We start from the raw sequence: 12455 nt of genomic DNA, 5'->3' as shown, positions 1-12455 counted from the left end.
AAAGCACATTTAAGCACCAAGGTGAAAGAAATCATCTACGTGGTTTTCAAATATTTTCTGAGAGAAAACAGAAACAGCAAACCTTAACTGACATTTCAGGACTGATGGATCATGCGGCTGCTGCAACACGAGTGAGACAGAGAACTGTCTCAGTTGCATCAAGAAGTTAAGATGAAGACACACCTGTTTTTCATGAGCTAATACACCATCAGAGATTGATGATTTTGGTAGGCATGTCTTATGCTGAACCATATTAAACTTTGATGCAAAAAAAAAAATTATTTAGTCAAACCCGCTATTCGTGGACTCACAATTCGCAGACTCAGCGATTCATGGAGTTTTTCTGTGGAACCTATCTATAAATTATTCTAGGGAACTCGCCCATTTGCAGACTTTTCTGTGGAACATATCTATAAATTATTTGCAGGAAACTCGCTATTCGTGGATTTTTTCATTTTTTCATAAAGCAATATTCTGTAATTTCATATTATTTACTGTAATAACATTAAATAATAATGTACAGTAACAATAATGCTACAGTACATAATAGTAATAAGATTAAATAATAATAGTACTGTAGTATATTAAATAATAAGATTAAATAATATGTAATATACACTGGGTACCTGTACAGTGTAATAATAATACACATAATCATAATAAGATTAAATCATACAGGTACTCACTGGTGACAGATGTTGACTATAGATGATGATGATGAACTTAGTTGTGCAGGCCAATGAATGACAATGAAGATATGACTGCACAGCAAAGTAAAGGAGTTACATCTCCTCTGAGGGTGCCTCTTCCCCTTCTTCAGGGGTTTCGGGAGACCCCACCTTGTTGAGGTAATTGAACATGTCCACAAAGGTGTTACTATAGGGCTGAATCAGTTCATTAAGGCTACTGGAAAAATGTCTGGCTCTTTCCTCAAAATTATCCCATGCCTCTATCATTGTCTGCAGCTGCCTAACTTTCTTAATAATTTTGTACAGATCACGAAATTCTTCAAACTCCTGGTCCATTGGTGGGACAGAGAGTTCATGAATGAAGGTGGCAAGTTCTTCTCTAGCTAGAGCTTCCCAAGCATTCTACCCTCTTCATATTCCTTCTCGATGAAGGCGATGGCACTTAATGTCATGCCATAACGGGCTGCTATTTCTGTGTGACTTTTGCCCTCTCTTAACATAACAATCACGTCTACCTTCTCCTCATTGGTCATTACCTGTATCTTCCTCTGGAAGAAGCAGGGCATTTAGGAGGCATCTTAGGGTACGATTCAAAGAGATATGCGAATCCACACAGATACGTATGTACACAACACTCGACCTCTAGAGGCATACACAGTGAAATGAGATGCTGGCCAGAGATACTGGGTCATTTTTGCTACTGTGTACATACATACATACATACATACATACATACAGGGTATTGCACATAACAACACTGATATTCTGCGTATACTGTACATTTTATGATAGTATTTTGTTGTGTTGTAAGATGATTTTGAAATATCAAAGTGTTTCAGGATGATACATAGTACGTAGAGCATATCTAAAATATGAAGGGACTTATGTACTGTACTACGTATTAGGATATATGTCTGGTGCAGACTATTATCATTTTGCTATACAGTATATTTTTGTGGCTACTGTATGTAAATATATTTTTTATGACAAAAAAAGATTTATTAATTTTCAAATATTACAGTACTATAATATATTAATGTAAGCACAGCAACATTTCAATAATATGTATTTTTTTTTTTTTCTTAAAAAATGTTCTACCCAAGCCAGCGATCCACAGAGAAATAAAATGCATCTTGGGATGCTGTATACCCAAGCACAATGATACTCGACACACTATTGGCTGTCGTCTGCAAAGCAGCCAACCCAAGATTGTTATTCATTTTCCTTGGTGCTCATTGGCTGTGTACACCTGGCATTGATTGGCTGGATCCTCAACCCTATCTTGTGAAGAGGGAATTGTGGGAGTCTCATCTCCCCCAATTCACTGCATATTAAGTACTAATTGGGTGTAATCACTAATTTGTGTGTCTTGTTTTGAATCTCTGTGTATCACAGCCAGTTGTGCCGTAAAATGCTTCCTAAACGCCCTGCTCCTTCTAAGACTTCTGGCAAAGAGCCTAAATGAAAGAAGGTGGTCATGAAGCTTGATGAGAAGTTAAAACTTCTGGATATGTTGAAGGAAGGCTAAAGTTACGACGCGGTAGCCCGCCATTTTAACTCGAATGAAAGTACCATGAGGTACGCTAAGAAGAAAGAGGTGGAGATACAGAAGGCTGTAAGCATGAGCTTCTTTGGAAGTGCAAAAACAGTTTTGACAGTGTGTGATAAGACAATCGTTAAGATGGAATCTGCTGTAAGAGGAACATCCCCCTCGACTCCATCATTCGCGAAAAAATGCGACAACTATACCAGCAGTATTTTGACTGCTATGGAAGGTGGTGACGTACAGGCACAGGAAAGCAATGATACTGGGGAATCAGAATTCTTAGGCTTCGATGAACCTGTGCCAGGAGAAGAAGAAGAGGAGGAGGAAGAGGCACAAGCAGGACCATCATCAGCTCCTCAAGGTTTTCAGGCCAGCAAGGGGTGGTTCCACCACTTTCAGGGGCAGTTCCAACTCAAGAATGTTTCTCTGCATGGGGAAGCAGTATGTGCTGATAAGGAAGTGGCAGCAAAATATCTGAAGACCTTCAAGAAAATTATAAAGAAGAAGGGTCACCACCCAGAACAGGTGTTCACTATGGACGAGACTGGCCTGTTCTGGAAGAAAATGCCGTTCTGGAAGAAGATGCCATCCCAGACATACCTCATGAGGGACAAAGCCAAAACCTCCGGACTCAAGGCCCAGAAGGATAGGGTTACTCTCATAATGTGTGGGAATGTGGCTGGCTTCATGCTGAAACCAGGCTTCATTTCCAAGGCTGCAAACCCCAGGGCCCTCAAGAATAAGAACAAGGTGTTGCTGCCTTCATTTTGGATGCACAACCCCAAGACCTGGATCACCAAAGTCCTAACTGGTTCATTCAGAGCTTCATCCCTCAAGTTAGGCAATACCTCAACGACTTCAGCATGGAGTTCAAGGTATTACTGATAATGGAAAATGCTGGTGGCCACCCTCTCGATCTTTACTACGAGGGAGTCAAGCTCGAGTTCCTCCCTGCCAACACCACCCCTCTCCTCCAACCTATGGACCAGGGTGTCACCCACACCCTCAAGGCCCTCTACACCCAGAACTCCCGCAAGCACCTTGTGAATGCAATAGACACTGACCGTGAATTTACGCTGAAGGAGTATTGGCGTAAATTCATGATTCCCACGTCTGTCCGTCATCAACCAATCGTTTATGTTATGTTATAGGGGAGGGTTGAAAAAAAAAAAAAAAAAAATATATATATATATATATATATATATATATATATATATATATATATATATATATATATATATATATATATATATATATATATATATATATATATATATATATATATATATATATATATATATATACAGGCAGTCCCTGGTTAATGGCAGGCTCAGTTAATGGCGATCTGGTTTTACGGGGCGATTGTCTAACGATGAAAATCGGCAATTTTCGGCGCCAAAAATCGCTGATTTCTGCTTATCGGCGCCGATAATTGGGTATTGGCGCTGATACATATCTAACAGAGGCGCCGTTAACTGAAAATCAGCGCTTTTCAGTGCCGATAAGCCCCAAAAATCGCTGAAAATCGCGATTTTTGGTTATCATCAAACCCCCAGAACAGAACCCCCGCTGATAACCAAGGACTGCCTATATATATATATACATAGGCAGTCCCCAGTTAACAGCAGGGGTTCCATTCCCAGTCGAGCGGCAATAACCAGAAATTGTCATTAACAGAACATCACAATAATTATGGTAATAAATAGCGTTTACGATGCTGTAAGCGCAGATCAACCGCTTACCAACACTGATAAACCACTTTCCGATGCTGAAAATCGCTTACCGATGCCGATAAATTGCCTACCAATGCCAATAAATTGCCTACTGACGCTGGCAAAACGCCTACCGATGCCGATACCGCTTACCGGTGCTAAAAATCACTTACCAGTGCCAAAAATCTGGTTAATGACAACGTTAGCCAAGCGTTATAAAGCTGAAACGCTGTTAACCGATGCCCCTGGTAAGCGGGGACTGCCTGTATATATATATATATATATATATATATATATATATATATATATATATATATATATATATATATATATATATATATATATATATATATATATATATATATATATATATATTACTGAATAACCAAATACATGAATAGGCCATATATCATTTGAGACTCAAATGACCAAGAATCATATATCTGAAAGCCCTACACCAAGGTCATGGATTACAAGGGTTAAGATCACCCCGGATGAGCCCAAAGGAATGTTCTCTCATGTGAAATTTGTATTAATCTGTTTTAACTTTGCCCTGCCACTCGAACTTTTTTCTACTACAGGAAAATTAAGCTACAGAATTACCATTTTTATGTACAGTTAATTTATACCCATAATAAAAAAGCAGAACTACTGTAGTGATCCTGTGAGTTTTTTTTACCTTCAGTAATGAAACATCGACAGAGGTGGCTCCACAGACATCATCATGGAGAGTCAGGATTTACAGTGAAGGCTGGGGATGATCCAATACCACAGACAAAAAATTAATGAAGAGACCACTCAACCTGAAGAATATCCACTATCTCAAACTGTCTCTCATCAACTTAACCCCTCACCCTATGCTCCTTAAAGATGTGATCCTCGCTTTGGCTGGATGCAAAATATTTTGGGACACATAGTTCAAACACTGGGACCCATGCTTTGGAACAATTCAGCAAACAAACTGAACAAAAATGATAAGCTGTGGAGTATCTAGGTACTCAAAAAACAAGTTCTCACAGCTGCAGGTCCAGACGTTGTGAGTTGGGATGCTGAACTTAAAGTAATAATAATCCTTGCCTTTTTCCCTTGAGTGCTAATTATAAACTGTAACAGGAATCAAATGACAAGAAATCTTAAGAACAGAATGGAAAGGAAAGAATGGTTGGAGGAAGAAGCATATGGGGAAAGCGTTTGAAAGCAAGAAGAAAAAACTTTAATTATGACCTCTTAACATATGAATACAAAAATCAAACATTAAATGAAGAGACTAGTACTTCATCAAATGTTCCTTTTATGCAGATTTCAAGATTACACTTTATCAAGTTTCTCTTATGATCTGAAGATCAAATTACACTCATTTAATGTGGTGTTATGATTGTTTATATCCTATCCCATTTATGAAAAGTTCAGGATTATTAAATCACTCAAGTTCATAATTACATTGTTATGTTCATCAATTAATGTGGCATTCAGGACTAAATTTCAACTGGAATGTGTAGAAATTCCATAGGTTATACTAGTTCTTGTCATCAACATTTTCACATCCTCTTGGAAGAGACCAAAATGCCTTACTTTTAACAAGCAAGGTAAAGTATTTGATTAAATTTGAAAAAGGAAAGAAGTGAATAAAGAAAATAAATGAAACGAAAATATAAAAATATACCTACAATTACCACTAAGCATGGAACTCAAACCCTAGCCTAGGACCATGAAAAGCCATGGAACAAGGGTTAGGGTACAGACTGAGATTTGAGAACAATACTTAGGGTACAGACTGAGATTTGAGAACAATACTAATACTAAATGATGAACATCCTAGACACTAAGTAGGGCATCTGAAATGACCTAGGTGCCATATATAGTTACCCAGATACTTCAATCCAATATCATAAAATGACTGAAAGGAAATGATACCGATTGCAATCAACTACCCATTACAAAGGTTTTAACCAGCATAATTTTATCATTTTTGGGATAAGAGGAGCCAACACTTTAATCTTTATTTGCTTCTCCCGTTACTGTAATTCCCTACTAGTACTCTCATTGCAAAATAAATATTGACTCCAATATGCTAATATCCACTCAGTGACTGGCAAAATATTAACATTTTTCTTGTACCTGAATGGTCAGTGACTCAGCTAGCTAATCATAATTTGTGAAACTAGGCTTCCTCTTGAAAAGTATTAGTCTTTAACAGAGAGTGAACAGTTGAGTTCACATTCTCACTACATATGGACTTGCTCTATACGTGACACTTTATTATTTAGTAAGTGATATACCTAAAACCAGGTAGATACTGTCTATCTCTCCTATTTTAAACTTTTTTTGTGATCTAATTCATTTTATAACAGCAATGATAACACTTTTTTTGTGATCTAATTAATTTTATAACAGCAATGATAACACTGAGTAGTCAATCAAATAATCCTCAAATACTTGCAGTGTTAAAAACTTTGGTTGCATTTCTAGTATACTTATGTGCAGTTAAGTTGTCTCTTGTTTACACTTCCATGGTAAACATGCTGTCTAGCACCCAATGTGTCTGACAACAAAAGTGTCTCCATAGGTGGGGAGCACAGCAGAGCACCCAAAATGGAGGTTCCTCTCATCTAACCACTATCCAAGAACATGCTTTGCCTCTTGGCAGAGGGGAGGGACACATGAAGTGTAGGAGGACTAGATGTACAAGAATAGCACTGTTCTACACAGTGCTGGAGCAACTGCAGGTGAAGTAACTCAAGAGAGATGAGCTCCTCAAAGGAGAAGGCAGGTGAGTGAGAACAACCTGCTAAAGAAAAGCTAGTTCCAGTTGAAGCAAAAACTGTACTGACACCTTTCTGAACTTGCTGAACCAAGGATCTGCAAGAAAGACTCTTGCCACTACTGCATTGATCAACATGCCAACATAACTTTACCGATACATGGGCTAATGGTGGAACTTTGCCCAGTCTCTCACAATCTTCAGATTGTGACAACCTGTGAGCAGGTGGTCCCAACTGAATAGCAGTACTGTAATGACAGAACCAATTAATCAGGAAGATGACACAAAAGACAAATCCCAAATGAATAGACCCAGGCAGACATCAGGGTGAAATCTCACATGAACATGCGTGGGGCAGTCAACAGTCCAAAGCACAGGGGTTTGAAATGGAAGACCGTTCCCTCACACACAAAGTGGATTGGACATGACTCAGTTAAACCTACCTCAAGAACAAACCACACATGACATATCTGCTCTCAAGACCAGGTTCGCCCACAGGTTAGCAGACTGATGGATGAGGAAGCCTTCCTCCAGACATTAAAACCTAAAAAATCTATCCTTCTTGGAAGATACATCAGAGAAGGTAAAGTTTGCCATCGTATTCAACCTGAGATCCAACCACAACCAACTCCATGGCTCCTACCTTGGGAGCAAAGAAAGCTATTCCTTCCACTCGAAACAGTTCCAAGAGAATGTTCACAAGTCTCTATACTGACAACTCCAACTGCAAGGGGTAAGTATGTGCCCTCATGAACATATTACTTCCTAAGATGTGTCAAGAGGCAGAAGCAGCAGCTTGGAGGAACAACTGGAAATGAGAGAATTCTTTATTTCAGAAAAAAAGGAAATTGACCCTCTTCAGAAAAAAAGCAGGACCAGGGCAGACCAAGAGCCAGTGTAACATCTTAGGCAAAGCAAAAAGTGCTCTCAATGGAGGACATTAATTGGCAAGAAGGCCTAGTCACTTCTCCAAGGCCATTAGGTTCATATATGGGCACTACGACCCCATGAAAGTGTCCCTCCAACTTGGCCTTATGCAATTCTATGGGAACAGGACCTTCTAGCTCTACAAGAATCATTGCACTGAGAAGGACCCTCCACTAAAATGGAAGATGTGATAACCAATCTTGTGCCTGTTCCATGGATTGTGATGAGTGCCATGAACAGACAGTTCCATATCTGGGGCATGATCAGAAGGAATTGTGGGAAATAGATGACAAACAACAACTCGGCCTCATGGTAGACCCAACAACACCGAACGGCTGACACATGTACATATGCCATCAGTTCCAGGCTGGAAGATATCACACATTGAAGAGAGGTCAAGCTGCTTTTAGTCTGGGAGGGACCAAGAGGTGGTATTTTGTAGAATGATACTGGTAAAAAAATCATACGACCATTTGTGAGCACATCCATGGACCTACCAGGCCAATACCAATGAATCAGAATAGGCAGGATGGATTGAGTTAGAGTTGGTACACCTTTCCAAGACAACCAAGCCATATTGAATGCTGACAGTTGAGTGAGCGAGTGAGTGATACCCCTATCCCCTCATTTGTCTATCATTAGCCAACTACCTTGTTAACAAGTTCCGACAACCAAACCAGCTTAGGCTGAAGGTCTGTTCAGATAAAAGACTAAGGTTTCTATTCTCACAGGAACCAAACAGGTCTCACAAGCCCAAGCTTTTAGCAGTCTATTTACTTCTAGTATTCAAGAAGAGTTAAATTACATATACTAATTTGAACTGTTCAACGCTGTGTTGCTAGGACTGTAACGGTACTGAATTTAGAGCAGGCTACTAGAATTAAGGTTACTAAGAAGCCAATTCAATTTTCTAAATAGAATTTCTGTCCAATTTAGGCATAGCTAGTCTGCTAGTCTACGGTCAACTGTACGAGGTAATAGATCACTTGAAAAGTTTGATAAAATTCTAAGATTAATACAAGATTAATATCACCAAGAACAACTTGCATAAGAAAACTTAGCCATGGTTGCCTTAGTTTAAGGTGTTTAAGCCTAATCAGCATCCTACAAGGATAATACGTATCTTTAAAAAATCATATGCAACAAAAGACCCAACTTTAAGCATCAAAACAGCCCTGAATAAATCAAACTTAGCCTTAACAGTCTTCAGTCCATTACATGAATAAGGGAGGCCTAGCATGTGCTATTCCGCAGTCCATAAAACACCTCAAAGAGCCTAGTCCTAAAATTAAATCTTGTTAGTCATTAGACAACCAACAATAAAATAGACTGCCCTACTCCACAGGTCTAGATCAGGCCAAGCCATATGACAGTTATCCTCTTGTCTGATCATACTAAACCCACATTCTTTAAATTCTATTCATTTCATTACAGTTACTAGCAGCTATTAAACAAATTTAAATGTTTAAAGAATGACAATATGAGAACTTGATTACAGAACGGATAGGAACAGAAGTTGGAAAAAAGTATGAAAATAATAACAAAAAACTCAAAAGAGAATGTACAACAATGTGGAAATTACAAAAGACTAAGAGTGCTAGAGAATCCTACAATACTAATGGAGAAGGTGCTCAATTCTTTGAGCTTTCCAGTGCCTACTGCTACCTTCCAAAGGTCCTTTTTTATCCACAAAATTTATGATATCATCTTTTAATAGCTCAGCAACAATTTTCACAAATAAAAACTTAGACATCAGCTCACGTTTCACTACAGATACAAATCAATCATGACTTCATATTCCAGGTGCTTTGAAACTGTCTGAAAAATTATTATGCTGAAAAATTAATCCAAGTTTCAATGCACAGTAAAGTTTCTGGATATCTCTGGAATGGTATCCAGTTCTAGTGTTCCAGGAATATTAACAATAGGCTATACTGTACCACATTCAATAACAGTAACACAGATCCATACAATCTCTAAAAAGATCATGACAGAATGCCTGAGTTGCAAATAGCCATGTGCATGGAACTTTAAAACTGGATTAGAAGGAAATCAGTAGGATGTACTGTAGATGTTCAGTGAAGGTTTAATCTGAAGGCAAAATGCTATGCATGTGGTTTTCCTGTGACAGTATACTAAATGAATAAAAGGTTAACAGGTCTGATCTATTAGAACACTGCCAAATAGGTTAAGTTAAGGAAGGTTAAGTTAGGATGTATCCACAAACTACCACTTCCATGGTTTTCTAGCAATATTTCAACACTGCAGTTAGTGATATTCACTAGGTCTTTCACCTCCCCCAACAAAAAAACTTGTCAGATGTTTGGCTACAAATAATGCAGCAATAATGATCAATAATGCACAAAACAACCTAAACTCAGCAGACAGAAAAAGGTTATACTTGTGCTTTGACAAGCTGATTTCTTTCAGCACTCAATTAAATCACAACCATTGGTTAAATTATGAAAATCTGGGTGCTGTGTCCTTACAGAGTGGAAGGTCCAACTTAGTAACCTAACTGATAAATGTAATACTTGGTCAGTTTTCTAAGTACACAGTTGATGTTTTCACTAAGTTCTGTGACTTCCTGGACATTCTTTCTTTCCAAGGTATTTGGTGCATTTCATGCAAGATCCACAGGAGAGTGTTATAAAATCTTTTCTACGTTGGCATATTACATAGTTATGTAACCTTTTTGACCTATTAAAACTTCAAAAGTGATCACTGTTAAGTTCCCATATGGTTCCAGACTCCTCTCACTTTTCCATCTGACTTCTACATGAGAATTAGCTGTAGTTAGTCACAGTAAATAAGAAAGGAAGGCTTTTTAGTTCCTCATTGAAATTTGATTAATTCTGAGTCACTATCATCTGTATATTTAATCAATAAAATGGCTTTAATGCTCAAAATACAATCTCATTTGCATGTGAAAAGCATTGGCCTTATTCTTAAAAATATATTCTGAAATACACACCTGGTGGCACTACAATATCTGAAAATGTCAAGTAATTGTGATGAGCGAACCTTTTGCCTTCCATTTTTAACACCCAAAATAATCATGCTGGACCATTTGAACTTACAATGCCCACAAAAATATCCTAAACAAAATGAAGGAAACCATAAGGCAAATGGTAGGTAAAGGGTTCATAGGGCACCTGACTGGGTAAGATCTGGCACCTATAGTTTGGTTTCACTAAGATATATCCCTGAACATAACGCTAGAATACTTTTTAACAAAAGTTACAGGGTGGGGCCCAAGTTGTGAAGGCCACCTGCCAGGTAACAAAAGGTTAAGTTCAGATGCAGAAGACATTTACTGGCAGTAAGGTAAAGGGGTAAAATATTTCTTTAAACCAGTACTGTATTTTGGCCTTGAAAATATTTAATGTGTTTTAAATGTTTCTGACATTTCCTCTGCAAATGACCTAACCAAACCTAAGCTAACCATGGGTATGAGGTGCATGATATTAATTTGAAATCATTCCACAAAATGACCTTATTCTGAATGAAAACTAGGCTACCAGTGGATTTAACATCCTTGCATTTCACTCATTTTGTGCTTCCCCCCCACCACCAAAGCCATACTTTCACACTATGGCCCCCAAAATAGTAGGATAGAAGGGTGGGGTCCACTATCTCTAAAAGTAAGTATTTGCTAACACAGCAAATCGTAAATGTTAAAAGCATAACGTACATTAATACACCAAACAAATTATATTTAAAAGTAAAAAATGCAATAATGGTTTAAAGTAAAATAATCCCATTAAAGGTCAAGGGAGGGTCCCACCTATGGCTGGGGAAGCAAAGACCCCAGCCACATAGGATCCAGCATCCTAGATTAGGTTGGACTGGGGAAGGACAGCGCATTTCTGTAATTTGCCTACTACCGTCACATTTTCATGTTTTTCTTGTGATTCCTTTTTGTTAATCCCACACGTGAACGATCTATTCTTTAACGCGATCCTCTTGAGTTTTTGCATATTTTATCAATCAAAGAACAATCTTTATACTGCGGTTCCCCTAATTTGAATCTATAAGACTGATGGTCGAAACGCATAAAACTGATGATAATAACCAGACATAAATACCTTTAATATCCTATGGCCAGTGTTTGGAAAAATTTATTTTTGGCGAAGTTTTACGTGCATATTGCCCGGAAGGATAAAGGCTAATACGTGCATATTGCCCGGAAGGATAAAGGCTAATACTATGTTTATCAAGAAATTGTCATACCATCACCACACCATATATGTATACCTGAAAAACTAAGAACACAGCAAAAAACACAAGGCCCTGACACTGACTTTCAATGAAGCTGGGCAAGAGTTTAATGTTCGTGCAAAGTTCACTGTCTTCTTGGGTGGGTTGACTCGACGTAACGTGAAACCAAACTGACGTTGCTCAAGGGACAAGGACGTTTTGTTTACAACAATTGCTGATTTTCTTCTTCTTTCTTACTTTCCAGTTCCCGTGGGATACTCCCGTACTGAGATGGATCGTCACTCGCCGGCTCCCTACTAGCAGAAAAGTAGGAATAGAGACTGCAGTCGGCAACTGCTGCAGTCTTGAGCAGCTCACAGAAATTCACATTCAATACCAAGCCTAATTAGTTATCAGTGTTCATGACAGAAAAACAATAAAAACCGAAGACCATATACGAGCAGAATAAGTACCGTAAAAGAATGCAAATATTGGGAGAATGTGGCAAATGAAATAGCTAAAAGTAAATGAGTATTAAGACGAGAAATCAAAGACAGAATGCTCTAGATCTTACTATAGTGGCCTAGTTGCCATCCATAATTATATACCCCTTTCCAGTA

General features: G+C 38.3%; 1 protein-coding gene across 3 annotated transcripts in view; it reads right to left on the bottom strand.

The window, feature by feature from the left end:
* LOC136852452 (dehydrogenase/reductase SDR family protein 7-like) overlaps window positions 1-12151 on the bottom strand; it is a 95018-nt gene extending 82867 nt beyond the window's left edge. Inside the window, exon 1 of one of the 3 annotated variants that reach the window (XM_067127085.1) lies at window positions 11940-12151. The gene's annotated coding sequence lies outside the window, so the exon portion shown is untranslated. Of the gene's footprint in view, window positions 1-11723; window positions 11836-11892 lie in introns of those variants that run through there. The other 2 variants (XM_067127094.1, XM_067127104.1) reach the window with 2 other exon arrangements.
* Between the last annotated feature and the right edge of the window lie 304 nt (window positions 12152-12455).

Source organism: Macrobrachium rosenbergii, chromosome 3, assembly GCF_040412425.1.
Source record: "Macrobrachium rosenbergii isolate ZJJX-2024 chromosome 3, ASM4041242v1, whole genome shotgun sequence".
In the NCBI taxonomy this organism is placed as follows: domain Eukaryota; kingdom Metazoa; phylum Arthropoda; class Malacostraca; order Decapoda; family Palaemonidae; genus Macrobrachium; species Macrobrachium rosenbergii.
Note: the sequence above shows the minus strand (reverse complement) of the source record. Positions and strands in the feature narration are given on the sequence as shown.